The sequence below is a fragment of the Hylobates moloch genome, unplaced genomic scaffold (assembly GCF_009828535.3).
Source record: "Hylobates moloch isolate HMO894 unplaced genomic scaffold, HMol_V3 SCAFFOLD_7, whole genome shotgun sequence".
In the NCBI taxonomy this organism is placed as follows: domain Eukaryota; kingdom Metazoa; phylum Chordata; class Mammalia; order Primates; family Hylobatidae; genus Hylobates; species Hylobates moloch.
The window spans coordinates 44,353,815-44,368,392 of record NW_026652282.1 but is presented as its reverse complement, the minus strand read 5'-3'; the positions used below and the strand labels follow the sequence as shown (position 1 = coordinate 44,368,392).

General features: G+C 39.4%; 1 protein-coding gene and 1 non-coding gene across 2 annotated transcripts in view; one reads left to right on the top strand and one right to left on the bottom strand.

Annotated features, from left to right (window-relative positions):
- The window catches only part of CLCN5 (chloride voltage-gated channel 5), a 167,416-nt gene that overhangs the window by 131,242 nt on the left and 21,596 nt on the right, over positions 1-14,578 (bottom strand). The window lies entirely within an intron of this gene.
- Positions 12,059-12,166, top strand: LOC116812310 (U6 spliceosomal RNA). Its single transcript, XR_004370622.1, has one exon. It is a non-coding gene; the product is annotated as a U6 spliceosomal RNA (small nuclear RNA).

The window sequence follows — 14,578 nt, the reverse complement described above, 5'->3', positions numbered from 1 at the left end:
ATTCACCATTGTATCCCCAGAATGCAACACAGTGCCTGGCACAAAGAAGACTCAGAAATTATCTAGTGAAAAAATAAGTGGATGCAAGTTTAAAAATGGTTAAAACAGTTTAATGGGACTTCATCTAAAAAGCTCTTCAGTCAACAGAATGGTAATATTCCCTCAAACTGGCAGAATATTCCACTTCATTAACAAGGTACGTATTTTTTTTCTTTTTTTTTTCTTTTATAGAGACAGAGTCTCACTCTGCCGCCCAGGCTGGAGTGCAGTGGCGCGATCTTGGCTCACCGCAGCCTCCACCTCCGGGGTTCAAGCAATTCTTATACCTCAGCCTCCCGAGTAGCTGGGATTACAGGTGCATGCCACCACGCCCAGCTAATTTTTTGTATTTTTAGTAGAGATGGGGTTTCCCCATGTTAGCCAGGCTAGTCTCGAACTCCTGACCTCAAGTGATCCACCCGCCTCGGCCTCCCAAAGTGCTGGGATTACAGGCATGAGCCACCACGCCTGGCCACAAGGTATGTATTTTTTAAGAGAGGGGAGAGGTAAATATTATATTATTGTTGTACTCCGTACTAGCTCAATTGCCTATATAGGACCAAGTCAATTCCTGAGGGCCAAATTTTAATGGAAACATGAATGAACCTGAGTATATCCTAAATAAGGCAACTAAGATGGTCAAATATCTAGAAATCGTGTCATATAAAGAACACTAGAAGGAATACAAAGTATGCGGTTTTTAAAAGATAAGATGTGGCAGATAGAAAGGACAAGTTAGATAATAATTATAATGTAGGCTAAAATATAATGATAATATTAAATACCTTGTTGTAGGTAACATATCACTTTACAGCTTACAACGTGCTTTCATACATGTGTCCTTACCTGTCCCGTATCTGAAAGGCTAGCAAGTGGGGAAAGGGTTATACTTTCCTCTGTGCAGCCACATTGGTTAGAGATAACAGAGACGGGTTTCAGCTCAATATAAGGAAGGATTTTCAAGCATTTCAATCTCCATGACAACGGAATAACAACAGCAAAAGCAACAACAATAGGCTAGTAGACATTAGTACTATACATTTATTAGCTGATTTAATGATCCCAACACTCCTGTGAGGCAGATACTATTATCCCCATCTTACAGATGAGAAAACTAAAGCACAGCGGAGTAAAATGTGGCTATAACCACAGCTAGTCAAGTGTCAGAGCTGGAATTCAAATCCAGGCAGACCCACTCCAGAGTCACTGCTTGTGGAGTAGCTGGAACAATCACCTGCTAAGGCCACTGCAGGGTGAGTGGCATGCTAGCCTTAGTCAGAGGCTGGACTAGATCAAAGGTAAGACAATAGGATTTTAAGAATCTTGGAAGATTAGGCCTCTTTGGATTCAAAACCCTTCTGGAAGTGGCATGGCTCCAGTCTAAGGCTAATATTAGCTCTAATGTCCTAAAGCAGATTGGTCCTAAAGCAGAGTGAAGGCAAGAGAATCAGGCTCAAAGAATTAAGACAGACCTTTGGAATAGTGGTACTGTTCTATATAGATTGGGATTGGTTTTTGGCTTTCCCAGAATTTGTCAATTTGAAGATCCGTTAGAAGATCAGTCTCATCATAACCAAATCACAAAAGTATCTGTGTACTATTTACTATTCCAACCCCTCCCCCCATCAACTGATGAAACATATATTAAAATAGCAAAATTCACTACAGTTTGACAGTTTTAATTAACAAGTTCTCCCAGCTCAAACAACATAAATTGAGATTTCTACCTCTGGGGAAATAGAGCAGTAGGGTTTTCCTTCATTAAATATTAAAAAAAGAAAGAAACCTGCCATGTTGAAAGTCAGTTTAATAGTTGCTAGGTTGAACTGTCTTTGGAGTACACAGTAAGTACGTCATTAAAAGTAAAGACAGAATGTAAGATACTGAGTCAAATCTAGATGAATGTCTGAAAAATAAATTGAACAGTGGAAAGCACACGAAAGTCCTAACAAACAAGGAGTATTCAAAAGCAGTCAAATTATCTGAGACTTTTAACAGTGGCTATGCTTATGGCACCTCCTGGGGTACTCATGGGGGACAATCGGAAGCTGTAAAAAAAAAAAAAAACACGCCAACTCTGTAAAACACAAATACTTTGTTGGGTGTCTACAGATATGTGTATTCCTATCCTCAGGGTTCTGGTTGGAGCTTAAAGGGTACAGGGTTCAACTAAGGGCCATAGAGCTTTGACTGTTTTAGAAACAGAGGCAACAGTCAGTCCACAAGACGAGGCAAGAGGCTGAGGTTGACACTGCCTACAAGGGGCATAACCTGGAAAATGCAGCTAGTTGGGTGGAATGGTGGTGGCACAGGGATGGGTGGTGGGTAGGATTCTCTTATTTACTTAATTAGAGACTCTGAGCGGTTAAGTGACCTGTCCTGCATAACACATGAAAGGCAAGTTAGTAACAGATCCCAGAGTTAAACCCAGGTCTATCTGTCTAAAAAAAAATGAGCACTAGTCTATCAGTCATAAGAAACAGCTCTGCCACTAACCAGCCCAGTGACTCTGGACCAATTACAGCCTAAGGCTCAGTTTCCCCATCTACAAAATTGGGGAGCTACAATTATTTGGGGTAAAAGTTAGTTTTTTGATCTCATCTTATCCCAAAGGAAATGCCACAAAGATTCAATCTTTAACTGTAACTAAAATTATAACTATTACTATGAGAAGTAGGTCCATCCCTAAATTTACAAGGCCAGGGGCAAGAATACAAGTATAGGCTCTTAATTCTCCTTCCTTCTCTCCACTACCCCACTCCTTCCTACACAGCTAGGAGCCTTGGCCGCCTGTGTGTAGACCACTCAGTCCACACAGCCAAGCTCCATCCATACACTCCTCCCACCAAACAAGCACCTCCTTAGACCCCTTAGACCTAGAAGAGCTCACACATATGGCACAGTGTCTCCTTGAGAGGACAGATCCAGGGCAGAGGCCCTCACAAGCCCTGGAAGCACGTTGAACAGAGATTCCTCAGCTTCCAAGTACCTAGAGTATGGTCTAGAACAGGGGTGTCCAATCTTTTGGCTTCCCTGGGCCACACTGGAAAAAGAATTATCTTGGGACAGACATAAAATACACTAGCGATAGCTGATGACCAAATAAAAAAAAATCTTAAAATCTCATAATGTTTCAAGAAAGTTTATGAATTTGTGTTGGGCCACATTCAAAGCTGTACTGGGCTGCATGTGGCCCACAGGCCGCGGGTTGCACAAGCTTGGTCTAGAAGAAACAGGCAGGAGTTATGGGTAGGCACATCTCCTTGGCCCTTAGAATTCCTTGCTCTGTGGTGAGATATGCGTAAAGTACAAACCATAGAGGAAAAGACTGATACATTTGACTGTATAAAAGTGGAAAACTCATGGACATTAAAAATAAATCTATTACAAAGCAAATATCAAAACTGAGAAGAAACCTGTGCAACATTATGAGAGTCACTATCCTTAAAAATAACTTATAAATAAATTTAAAAGTGCCCAATAAAGAACTGTCAATAATGTAAGCATATGAAGAAAGTCCAACATCGTCATAATTAAAGGAATACACTACAACAAAAAGCCCTTTTTGACTTACCAAATTGACAAGCATTTTCTGAACGAGAAAACACAGGATTGGCAAGAGTTCAGTTGACTACTGGGGATAGTATACATTGATCAATCTTTACCCTCCTACCTACCCAATTCTACTTTTTAGAATTTATACTAAAGAAACATTAAGTATATACAGAAAGATTTAAGTATGAGGACATTCACTGTAGCACATGTAATGATAGGGAACACTGGAAACAACGTAAATATCCAATAACAGTGGATTAATTAAATAACTCGTGGTACATCAATAAAATGGAGTAGTCAAGTGTTATTGTAGGCTGGGTGCGGTGGCTCACACCTATAACCCCAATGCTTTGAGAGGCCGAGGCAGGAAGATGGCTTAAGGTCAGGAGTTCAAGACCAGCCTGGGCAACATAGTGAGAAACCATATCTACAAATAATTAAAAAATTAGCTGGCCATGGTGGCCTGCACCTATGGTCTCAGCTATTTGGGAGTCTGAGGTAAGAGGATGGCCTGAGCCCAGGTGGTCAAGACTGCAATGAGTTGTGATCACACCACTACACTCCAGCTTGGGCGACAGAGTGAGACCTTGTCTCAAACAAAACAAAACAAAAACACAAAAAAGTTATTGTAGATGAAGAGGTGTCAATACAGAAACATATCCACAATGTAAAGATGAAAAAGATACTTTACAAAATGATGTGATCCATTTTTTATTAAAGTTACAAACACACGGCCGGGCACGGTGGCTCACGCCTGTAATCCCAGCACTTTGGGAGGCCGAGGCAGGCTGATCACCTGTGATCTGGGAGTTCAAGACCAGCCTGACCAACATGGAGAAACCCTGTCTCTACTACAAACACGAAATTAGCTGGGCGTGGTGGTGCATGCCTGTAATCCCAGCTACTCGAGAGGCTGAGGCAGGAGAATCTCTTGAACCCAGGAGGCGGAGGTTGCGGTGAGCCGAGATCGTGCCATTGCACTCCAGCCTGGGCAAGAGTGAAACTCCGTCTCAAAAAACAAAAAAAAAGTTACACACACACATCTAGAAGTCTATATGCATGGGTGTTAACAATGGTTCTCTCTCTTTTTAAATCTGGGATGTTAAAAATTTTTGTTTCTTATTTATATTTTCTAATTTTTAAAACTGGTTAAATACATATTACAATAACATATTACATTTATTTTTAATTTTTTAAGGAGAAGAGCTACATTACCATTTTTAACTAAGGGATTCAGCTACTGTAACATTCTATAAGAGTATTCATTTGTAGCTTTAACATTTTAGAATTCTATAAAAGGAAAAGCCAATTAACCGTACGGGTGTCCTCTGGAGAGCAGGAAGGAGTCACTGAATCATATTCTATGTTAATGGGGCAAAACTCTATTAGCGTAAAACAAACAACTGAAAAAAAAAACCCCACCTGGAAGACAAAGTCAGCCCGTCTGCAAATATAGACTGGAGAGTCCTTCCTACTTAAGGGTATAGGTTCTTTTCTTTCCAGGTTTTATCTTGAAAATAATAGTCTTTTATTTCCCTTTTTTTTTTGTAATGCCAAATGACCTCCATACAAAACCAAACCAATCCATTTGATAAACAATTGGTAGCTGGAAGTAAAGGCCAGACTTGAACATAGTAGTATTGGTGGAGTGAGGAGAGTATTTTTTTCCCACTTTTCCCACTTCAAGGTAGAGATACTTCTGTTAGAGTAACATTCCCAGCCTCTTTCTGCCCCTTTCTTTATTCTTCCCCATGGTAGGAGCTACAATTATTTGCCCAAGAGATTCGACAAGAGAAATTCAAGTTAAATCTAAATTTCAAGATGGGGCCATTTTAACTACAGTTTAAAAACAATGTATCTGCCTGCCCATTCATCTATGCATAACTAGAAACATATGCACAGGCATGAGCTATGTGTTTCATCACTTGCTGCCTGGCTGATCCAGGATGTCAGAAACCAAAAGACTTAGATAAGCAGTGTATTCTATGATTGGAAATTTCTATGTATATGCAAGACAGGGGTCTGATGAGGAAGGCATAGCAACATATATGGGCCCTTAAAAAACCCACATGTCAAGGTATCTGACCTCTCTCCATTTTGTGCCACACAGAGTTTCCGTTTGGTAAAGAGAAAAGCATGTCAGCTCAGTGACCTGTCACCTAGTTCTGCATGTTCCTTTGAGTATAGAGGTGACCTCTACTGAAATCCTATCCATCTTTCTCCAACCAGTTCAAATGTCACCTCCTTCCTAAACCTTCTACCCTCATGCTAGCTGCAAATAACCTCTTGTACTCTTAAGATTCTAAGTCCTTTGTTTCTACCACTCCATTATATATGATTTTATGTACAGTTGCGTGTGTACATGTTCTTTTACCACATTATAAGCTCCTTGATAGCAAAGTCTAAGTCACTGATTTTTATATGAGCCATAGTATCAACACAATGCCTTACACAGTTATTCAATAGATGTGTATGGGACTAAAACTCTAGAATGTACCTAAGTTTAAAAGCTTCCTTGTTCCTTACCCCTTAATAATGCAAACATTAGAGAACAGGCCTAATGTCACCTTAGAGACTTAATGGCTACAATAGCAAACTTTAATCCAATGTATTTAATTTTTTGGCTTCCTCAGCCTTTAGTCTCATGTACATGATATAAGGATGAGATATCACCCACCTCCAGGAGTTAGATGAAACTCTCTAGAACAGTGCTGTCTAACAGAAATATAAAAATGTGAGCCACATATGTAATTTGAAATTTTCTGGATGCCACCTTAAGAAAAGCGCAAAGAAATGGGTCAAATTAACTTTACCGCTCTAATTTATTTGACCTAATATATCCAAAATATTACTTAAATGGACATAGAGAGTAAAAGGGTGGTTACCAGAGAATGGGAAGGGTAGTGGGGGACTATGGGAAAGGTAGGGATGGTTAATGGGTACCAAAAATAGCTAGAATGAATAAGGCCTACTATTTGATACCACAGCAGGGTGACTATAGTCAATAATAATTTAACTATACATTTTTAAAGAACTAAAAGAGTATAATTGGATTGTTTGTAACACAAAGGATAAATGCTTGAAGGGACAGATACCCCATTCTCCATGATGTGATTACTATGCATTATATGCCTGTATCAAAATATTTCATGTACCCCATAAATATATACACTTACTATGTACCCACAAAAACTAAGAATTAAAAAAAAGCAAAATACTATCATTTTAACATGTAATCAATACAGAACATTGTTGAGATATTTTACATTTTTTTATCATGCTGTCTTTGAAATCTGGTGTGTATTTTACACTTACAGTATATCTCAATTCATACCAGGAACTACTTATTAGCTGTGAAAGCTAGTTACTTAATTTCTCTTTGCCTCAGTTCCTCAACTTTAAAAGGGGGGTAATAATGGTATTTACCTTATAGAACTATATTGAGGTTTAATAATATAATATGTGGAAGGGCTTAGTACCTGATAAATTGTAAGGATTCAATAAATATTAACTACCATAATCCTCCACCATATCATCTACTTATGAAAAAACTTGAGCTTAAAAAACCAAGTGTATTTCCCAATTTCATAAAGCAAATCAAATGCTGGTTCTACTCCCTGTCTTTTACATAGTTGTCTATTAAACCATGCAGGGCAGCTGGGAGCAATGGAAAATCATATTTTTTACCCATTTAAAATTCCAAAGTGCTAGCCAGATGGAGTTTGGGAGTCAGTCCAAAGAGCAACATTCTTCAAAATGGTAGCTTAGAGAAATGCCATCCAGCTGTGTTATACTAATAATGGTCCTTTCACCCTACCACTTCCTTTAAGCTCTGTCCCCATTTGCTGTAATATTTCATCCATGTTACTAAGTGAAAAAGTAACATAACTTCTTGTGTTTTACTCAGCATTATTTTGGGTTATTTTGTTGGTTTTTTAAGATGACTGGTAATATTGAATATTCTTGTAAAAATGTGCGAAACATCCAGCACCTAAGATCATTCAATCTTTGACATACTTGATTGTGCTCTTCAGGAGACTCAAAGCAGAAAAGATGTTATATAGAAGCCATAGCCAAATCGAAGTAATAATGGTCTGGGAATCAAGGAATCTGATTTCCGGCCTTCGGTCTATGAATAAATCACTACATTACCTAAGGCAACCCATTTACACCCCTGAGCTATATCGCAGTTTAAGATACATTCACATACAGTATTTAGGACTAAGTATTAATATGCAATAACTCAACATAAAATTTTATCAAGTCTCAACATTTTTGTCTGTCGCTCTTTAAATGTTCTGGCTGTAAGTTCCCCTTGAAAAAAAATCAGCATTGAAAAAGTCTGGGGATAATTCACTTTAATAGTCAAATAACCAGAACACCTAGACGAGAAAATAAATGGTCCATCTATCTGATATGTATGCTGTTATTAAAAGCCAAACAATTGTCATATCCTCTAGCTTTCAACTAGGTAGCAAGGTTAAGAATTACAGGACATCAGCATTAATACAAAGGGGCATCAATGGTCACCGCCATGGATCTCCTGCCCTACCCAAAATTCCCTTCATCAAGGTTCCTCAACTTCAGCATTACTGATATCTTGGGTCAGATAATTCTTCATGGTAGGGAGTTGGCCTGTGCATTGTAGGATGTTTATCAGCTTACCTGGCCTGTTCCCACTAGATGCCAGTAACGCCTCCCCACAATTGTGACAAAGAAAAATGTCTCCAGATATTGCTAAATGTCCCCAGGGAGTAAAATTGCCCCTAGTTGAGAACAACTACTATGGATCCTGTCCATGATTATCCTAAATTTCTTTGGAATTAAGCTTTTACAGAGACTGGCAATTTTCAGTGTGTAACTGCTTATGCGACACAGCCTCATTAATACAACATGCAATGATACACTCTCATTGGCAATCTTTGCAATTAATTTGCATTTAATACATATATAGTAGAATATACTTTTGCAAAATGACCCATTACACTGCAGAGATTATCCATGTATCTTTTTCAGAGCCAAAACAATGTTTTCATACGAACAGTGATTTTGGTAGCTAATATTTTAGATTAAGATATTTATATTTTACAACCCATGATATATTTAATGTTAGCACCCTGGCTTTAACTTACTGACCAAAGTTTTCAATGTACTACCCATCTACCACCCCATTCTCCTTAAGCCCCCATACTTACTGTTACCCACTGAACTGCTCATGTGTTCTGGTTCCCAATGATTAAGCCCTATACTCAGCCACCCACTTTTTCATCTAAAGTACTGACACAGGGTTATTCTATTTCCTTGGGTCTACGCATATAAGCAAATTTGGAGGGAGTACTAATGAGAGGTTATCAGCTGCAAAATAACAGAATCAACCAAACATGTAAGGAATATCTACTGTTTAATGCTATGGAGACACAAAAAGAAATAAATATAAGACATGAAAGAACCACAGAATTAAAAAAAAAAAAAGACATCAACCATATGCCCAAAGTCATTCAGCTAGCTGATTTTATATGCTGATAGTGGAGCATCCAAGTAAGAGTATCCTGATTGCAGCTATCTAGAGTTTAGAGCTACCTTTATAGATTTGGGACTCGACACCTGGAGAAAGAACACCAATCCAATAATGTGGTTACATCTGAGGATGAGGTTGAAGGGGCATTTTCACTTTTTACTCTAGATGCATCTATATTATTTTTTAATAGGAACATGTAATTGTGTGTTACTTCTATAATTAAAAACCAAAAAAAAAAAAAAAGGTAAAGCCAGAAGTGTAGATGAAATCTCTGAGGCAGTGAGTATAAAGAGAGAAAAGGCAAAGAACTTTATATCCCTGAATATGGACATAATTAGGAGGCAGGAGGAAACAAAAGTAATGGAGAAGCAGTGACAGAGGCAGGCAGAAAGGGAACTAGAGGAGTACAACTCTGTGGCCAAGGGAGGGAAGTTTCAAAAAGGAACTGAACAGTCAACACAACCCAAAACGGGAAAAGGTAGAGAAATAAGACGGCACAACAGAATTTAGGTCAGAAAGAGGCTTCTTAAAAATCATAACCTCCTCCCTACATCACGTCCCTCAATCTCTGAGGAAATTGAGGCCCAGAAAGATTAAGTGGCTGACTAGATAGGTATTGGTAGCTAGAAGATACAGCAAAGGAAGACCAGAACATGTTTATGGATGATAGCGAATGGGTCCAGAGGAAAGGAAAAGAAGAAGAAACCAGAAGAAAAGAGGTATAATTGAATAAGTAGTATCTACAATAAACAGAGAAGGGACTGAAGCAGAAGTAGACAAAATAATACAGCTTTTCCTCTGAGGCTGGCTAACTTGTTTCCTTTTTGTTTGGGCTGTTATATAAGAAGGTGAGGGAAATCCCTCAAACTGAGTACCTAGATTTCCCCCAGAATTCTACCCTTGGCACCTTTTCCCTCTTAAAGTATACTCATATCCTAGGCTTCATATATCATCTATACATGAAGGATCCCCAAATCTCTACTCGAGCCCAGACTCTCTCTATACCCCAGGCTGTGGGGAAATGAACATCTCTATGTGGATATCTGATAGGCACCCAAATTCAAATCATCTCAACTTTGCTCCCACTCCAGCACTCTGTCTCAGTGGAAGGCCCCACACAATGAATGACTTCAGGCAAACTACTGAGTATCATCTCTCATTTTATCTTTGTAAGTAGATGAAAAAACATTTGGTGGATGACAGTAAAGTTAGAGTCACAGATGTTAGAGCAGCCTTACCCAGTGAGTGTTTGTTGATGGATAACAGTAAGTTAAAAAGTCTCGGCCAGGCTCAGTGGCTCATGCCTCTAATCCCAGCACTTTGGGAGGCCAAGACGGGCAGATCACCTGAGATGGGGAGTTCAAGACCAGTCTGACCAACATGGAGAAACCCCATCTCTACTAAAAATACAAAATTAGCCAGGCACGGTGGCGCATGACTGTAATCCCAGCTACTCGGGAAGCTGAGGCAGGAGAATCGCTTGAACCCAGGAAGCGGAGGTTGTGGTGAGCCGAGATCACGCCATTGCACTCCAGCCTGGGTAACAAGAGTGAAACTCCATCTCAAAAAATAAAAATAAAAAAAAGAAAGTCTTCAATTAGCCTGATTCAGAGCTATGCCAAATATAGCAGACAGACCATAAGGTGACCCCCAATGATGCCCACCTCCTGGTATTCATGTCTTTGTTTAATCCCCTTTCCCTGAGTATGGGTGGGACATGTGAGTAGGTTCTAACCAATAGAATATGGCAAGGGTAATGAGAAGCCACTCCCATGACTAGGTATATATGTGTATATTATTGATTCCTTCTTGCCATTGTGAGAGACAAACTGAGACTTTATCCCTCGCTGGCCTTGAAAAAGCAAGGTGCTGTTATATGAACTGCCTATGGAAAGACCATGTGACAGGGAATTGCAGGCAGCCCGTAGGATCTGAGGGCCTCAATCCCACAACCACAAAGAACTAAATTCTGCCAACAATCACATGAGCTTGGAAGAGAACCCTGAGCCTGAGATGAGACCACCGACTCTGCCAACACCTTGATTGCAGCCTGTGAGACCATGGGCAGAGGACCAAGTTGAGCCATGACCATCTCCTGACCCATGGAAACTGCAAGATAATAAATGGTTGTTGTTCTGAGCAATTAAGTTTGTGGTAATTCATTATGCAGCAACAGAAAACAAATATAGCAAACAATGTTTTATTAATTACTTGGATAAAGATATTTATGAAATATATGTGATAATAAAGCTAAAACTAACAAAAGGAACAATAAATAAAAATTTAATTACATTAATATTTAAGTAAAGGCAAAGAAAGGTTCTTGTTTAAAAAACTAGGCTGGGCGCAGTGGCTCATGCCTGTAGTCCTAGCACTTTGGGAGGCTGAGGTGGGCGGATTGACCCGAGCTCGGGAGTTCAAGACCAGCCTGGGCAACACAGTGAAACCCCGTCTCTACTAAAATACAAAAAAAATAGCCAGGCATGGCAGCGTGTGCCTGTAGTCCCAGCTACTCAGGAGGCTGAGGCAGGAGAATTGCTTGAACCCAGGAGGCAGAGGTTGCCTAAGTGGAGATCGTGCCACTGCACTCCAGCCTGGGAGACAGAGAAAGACTCTGTCTCAAAAAAAAAAAAAATTGAAAGGGTGGCCGGGCACGGTGGCTCATGCCTGTAATCCCAGCACCTTGGGAGGCCAAGGCAGGCGGATCATGAGGTCAGGAGATCAAGATCATCCTGGCCAACATGGTGAAACCTCGTCTCTACTAAAAATACAAAAAAAAAAAAAAAAATTAGCCGGGCGTGGTGGCACGCGCCATAAACGCAGCTACTGGAGAGGCAGGAGAATCACTTGAACCAGGGAGGCGGAGGTTGCAGTGAGCTTAGATCATGCAACTGCACTCCAGCCTGGTGACAGAGCAAGACTCCATCTTAAAAAAAAAAATCGAAAGGGCACTTATTTCAGCGCACATATACTAAAATTAGAATGATACAGAGAAGATTAGCATGGTCCCTGCACAGGGATGACATGCACATTTTTGAAAAAATTAGAAGAGAAAGGGACAGACAGATAGAAACTTGGAGGGAAAAGTGGGTTCTGGGCTCATTATGAGTTCATAGTAAGAAATAATTATCCAAAACCCAATACTATTTGAGATCATATTAACAGGGTATAATGTATAAAACAAAAAGTCTTATTATGCCACATGAACTGGTTAAATCAGATCAATAAATACTTCCTGGGTGACTCTACTTAAGGAATTAGGAGGAAAAGAGGCATGTATAAACTATGCTCCTATCACTAAAGTATCTTCCACTCTACTGGGGAGCTAAGATAAACATATAAGTAAGTTAAACCATAATAAAGAAGTTAAATAACAGTTTAAGACTATGGCAGAAAAGATGTTATAAAGCTGGCATTACAATTTATCTAGCAACTAGTTAAAGGTAATAACAGAAGCAGGAGTTCAGAAGAGGGTGATAACATATCACATGATAAATATTATGACTGCTTTGCAATATGATATAAAAGTGGGTGTATTTTAGACCAATATCTCTGATGAACATCGATGCAAAACTCCTCAGTAAAATACTGGCAAACCGAATCCAGCAGCACATCAAAAAGCTTATCCACCACAATCAAGCTGGCTTCATCCCTGGGATGCAAGGCTGGTTCAACATAGGCAAATCAATAAACGTAATCCAGCATATAAACAAAACCAAAGACAAAAACCACATGATTATTTCAATAGATACAGAAAAGGCGTTTGACAAAATTCAACAGCCCTTCATGCTAAAAACTCTCAATAAATTTGGTATTGATAGGACATCTCTCAAAATAATAAGAGCTATTTATGAGAAACCCACAGCCAATATCATACTGAATGGGCAAAAACTGGAAGCATTCCCTTTGAAAACTGGCACAAGACAGGGATGCCCTCTCTCACCACTCCTATTCAACACAGTGTTGGAAGTTCTGGCCAGAGCAATCAGGCAGGAGAAGGAAATAAAGGGTATTCAACTAGGAAAAGAGGAAGTCAAATTGTCCCTGTTTGCAGATGACATGAATGTATATTTAGAAAACCCCATCGTCTCAACCCAAAATCTCCTTAAGCTGATAGGCAACTTCAGCAAAGTCTCAGGATACAAAATCAACGTGCAAAAATCACAAGCATTCTTATACACCAATAACAGACAAACAGAGAGCCAAATCATGAGTGAACTCCCATTCACAATTGCCACAAAGAGAATAAAATACCTGGGAATCCAACTTACAAGGGATGTGAAGGACTTCTTCAAGGAGAACTACAAATCACTACTCAATGAAACAGAAGAGGATACAAACAAATGGAAGAACATTCCATGCTCATGGATAGGAAGAATCAATATCATGAAAATGGCCATACTGCCCAAGGTAATTTATAGATTCAATGCCATCCCCATCAAGCTACCAATGACTTTCTTCACAGAATTGGAAAAAACTACTTTAAAGTTCACACGCAACCAAAAAAGAGCCCGCACTGCCAAGTCAATCCTAAGCCAAAAGAACAAAGCTGGAGGCATCACGCTACCTGACTTCAAACTATACTACAAGGCTACAGTAACCAAAACAGCATGGTACTGGTACCACAACAGAGACATAGATCAATGGAACAGAACAGAGCCCTCAGAAATAATGCTGCATATCTACAACTATCTGATCTTTGACAAACCTGACAAAAACAAGAAATGGGGAAAGGATTCCCTATTTAATAAATGGTGCTGGGAAAACTGGCTAGCCATATGTAGAAATCTGATGGTAGTTTCTTTTGCTGTGCAGAAGCTCTTTAGTTTAATTAGATCCCATTTGTCAATTTTGGCTTTTGTTGGACGTGAAGTCCTTGCCCATGCCTATGTCCTGAATGGTATTGCCTAGGTTTTCTTCTAGGGTTTTTATGGTTTTAGGTCTAACATGTAAGTCTTTAATCCATCTTGAATTAATTTTTGTATAAGGTGTAAGGAAGGGATCCAGTTTCAGCTTTCTACATATGGCTAGCAAGTTTTCCCAGCACCATTTATTAAATAGGGAATCCTTTCCCCATTGCTTGTTTTTGTCAGGTTTGTCAAAGATCAGATAGTTGTAGATGTGTGGCATTATTTCTGAGGGCTCTGTTCTGTTCCATTGGTCTATATCTCTGTTTTGGTACCAGTATGATGCTGTTTGGTTACTGTAGCCTTGTAGTATAGTTTGAAGTCAGGTAGCGTGATGCCTCCAGCTTTGTTATTTTAGCTTAGGATTGACTCCCTTCCTTACACCTTATACAAAAATTAATTCAAGCTGGATTAAAGACTTACATGTTAGACCTAAAACTATTAAAACCCTACAAGAAAACATAGGCAATACCATTCAGGACATAGGCGTGGGCAAGGACTTCATGTCTAAAACACCAAAAGCAATGGCAACAAAAGCCAAAATTGACAAATGGGATCT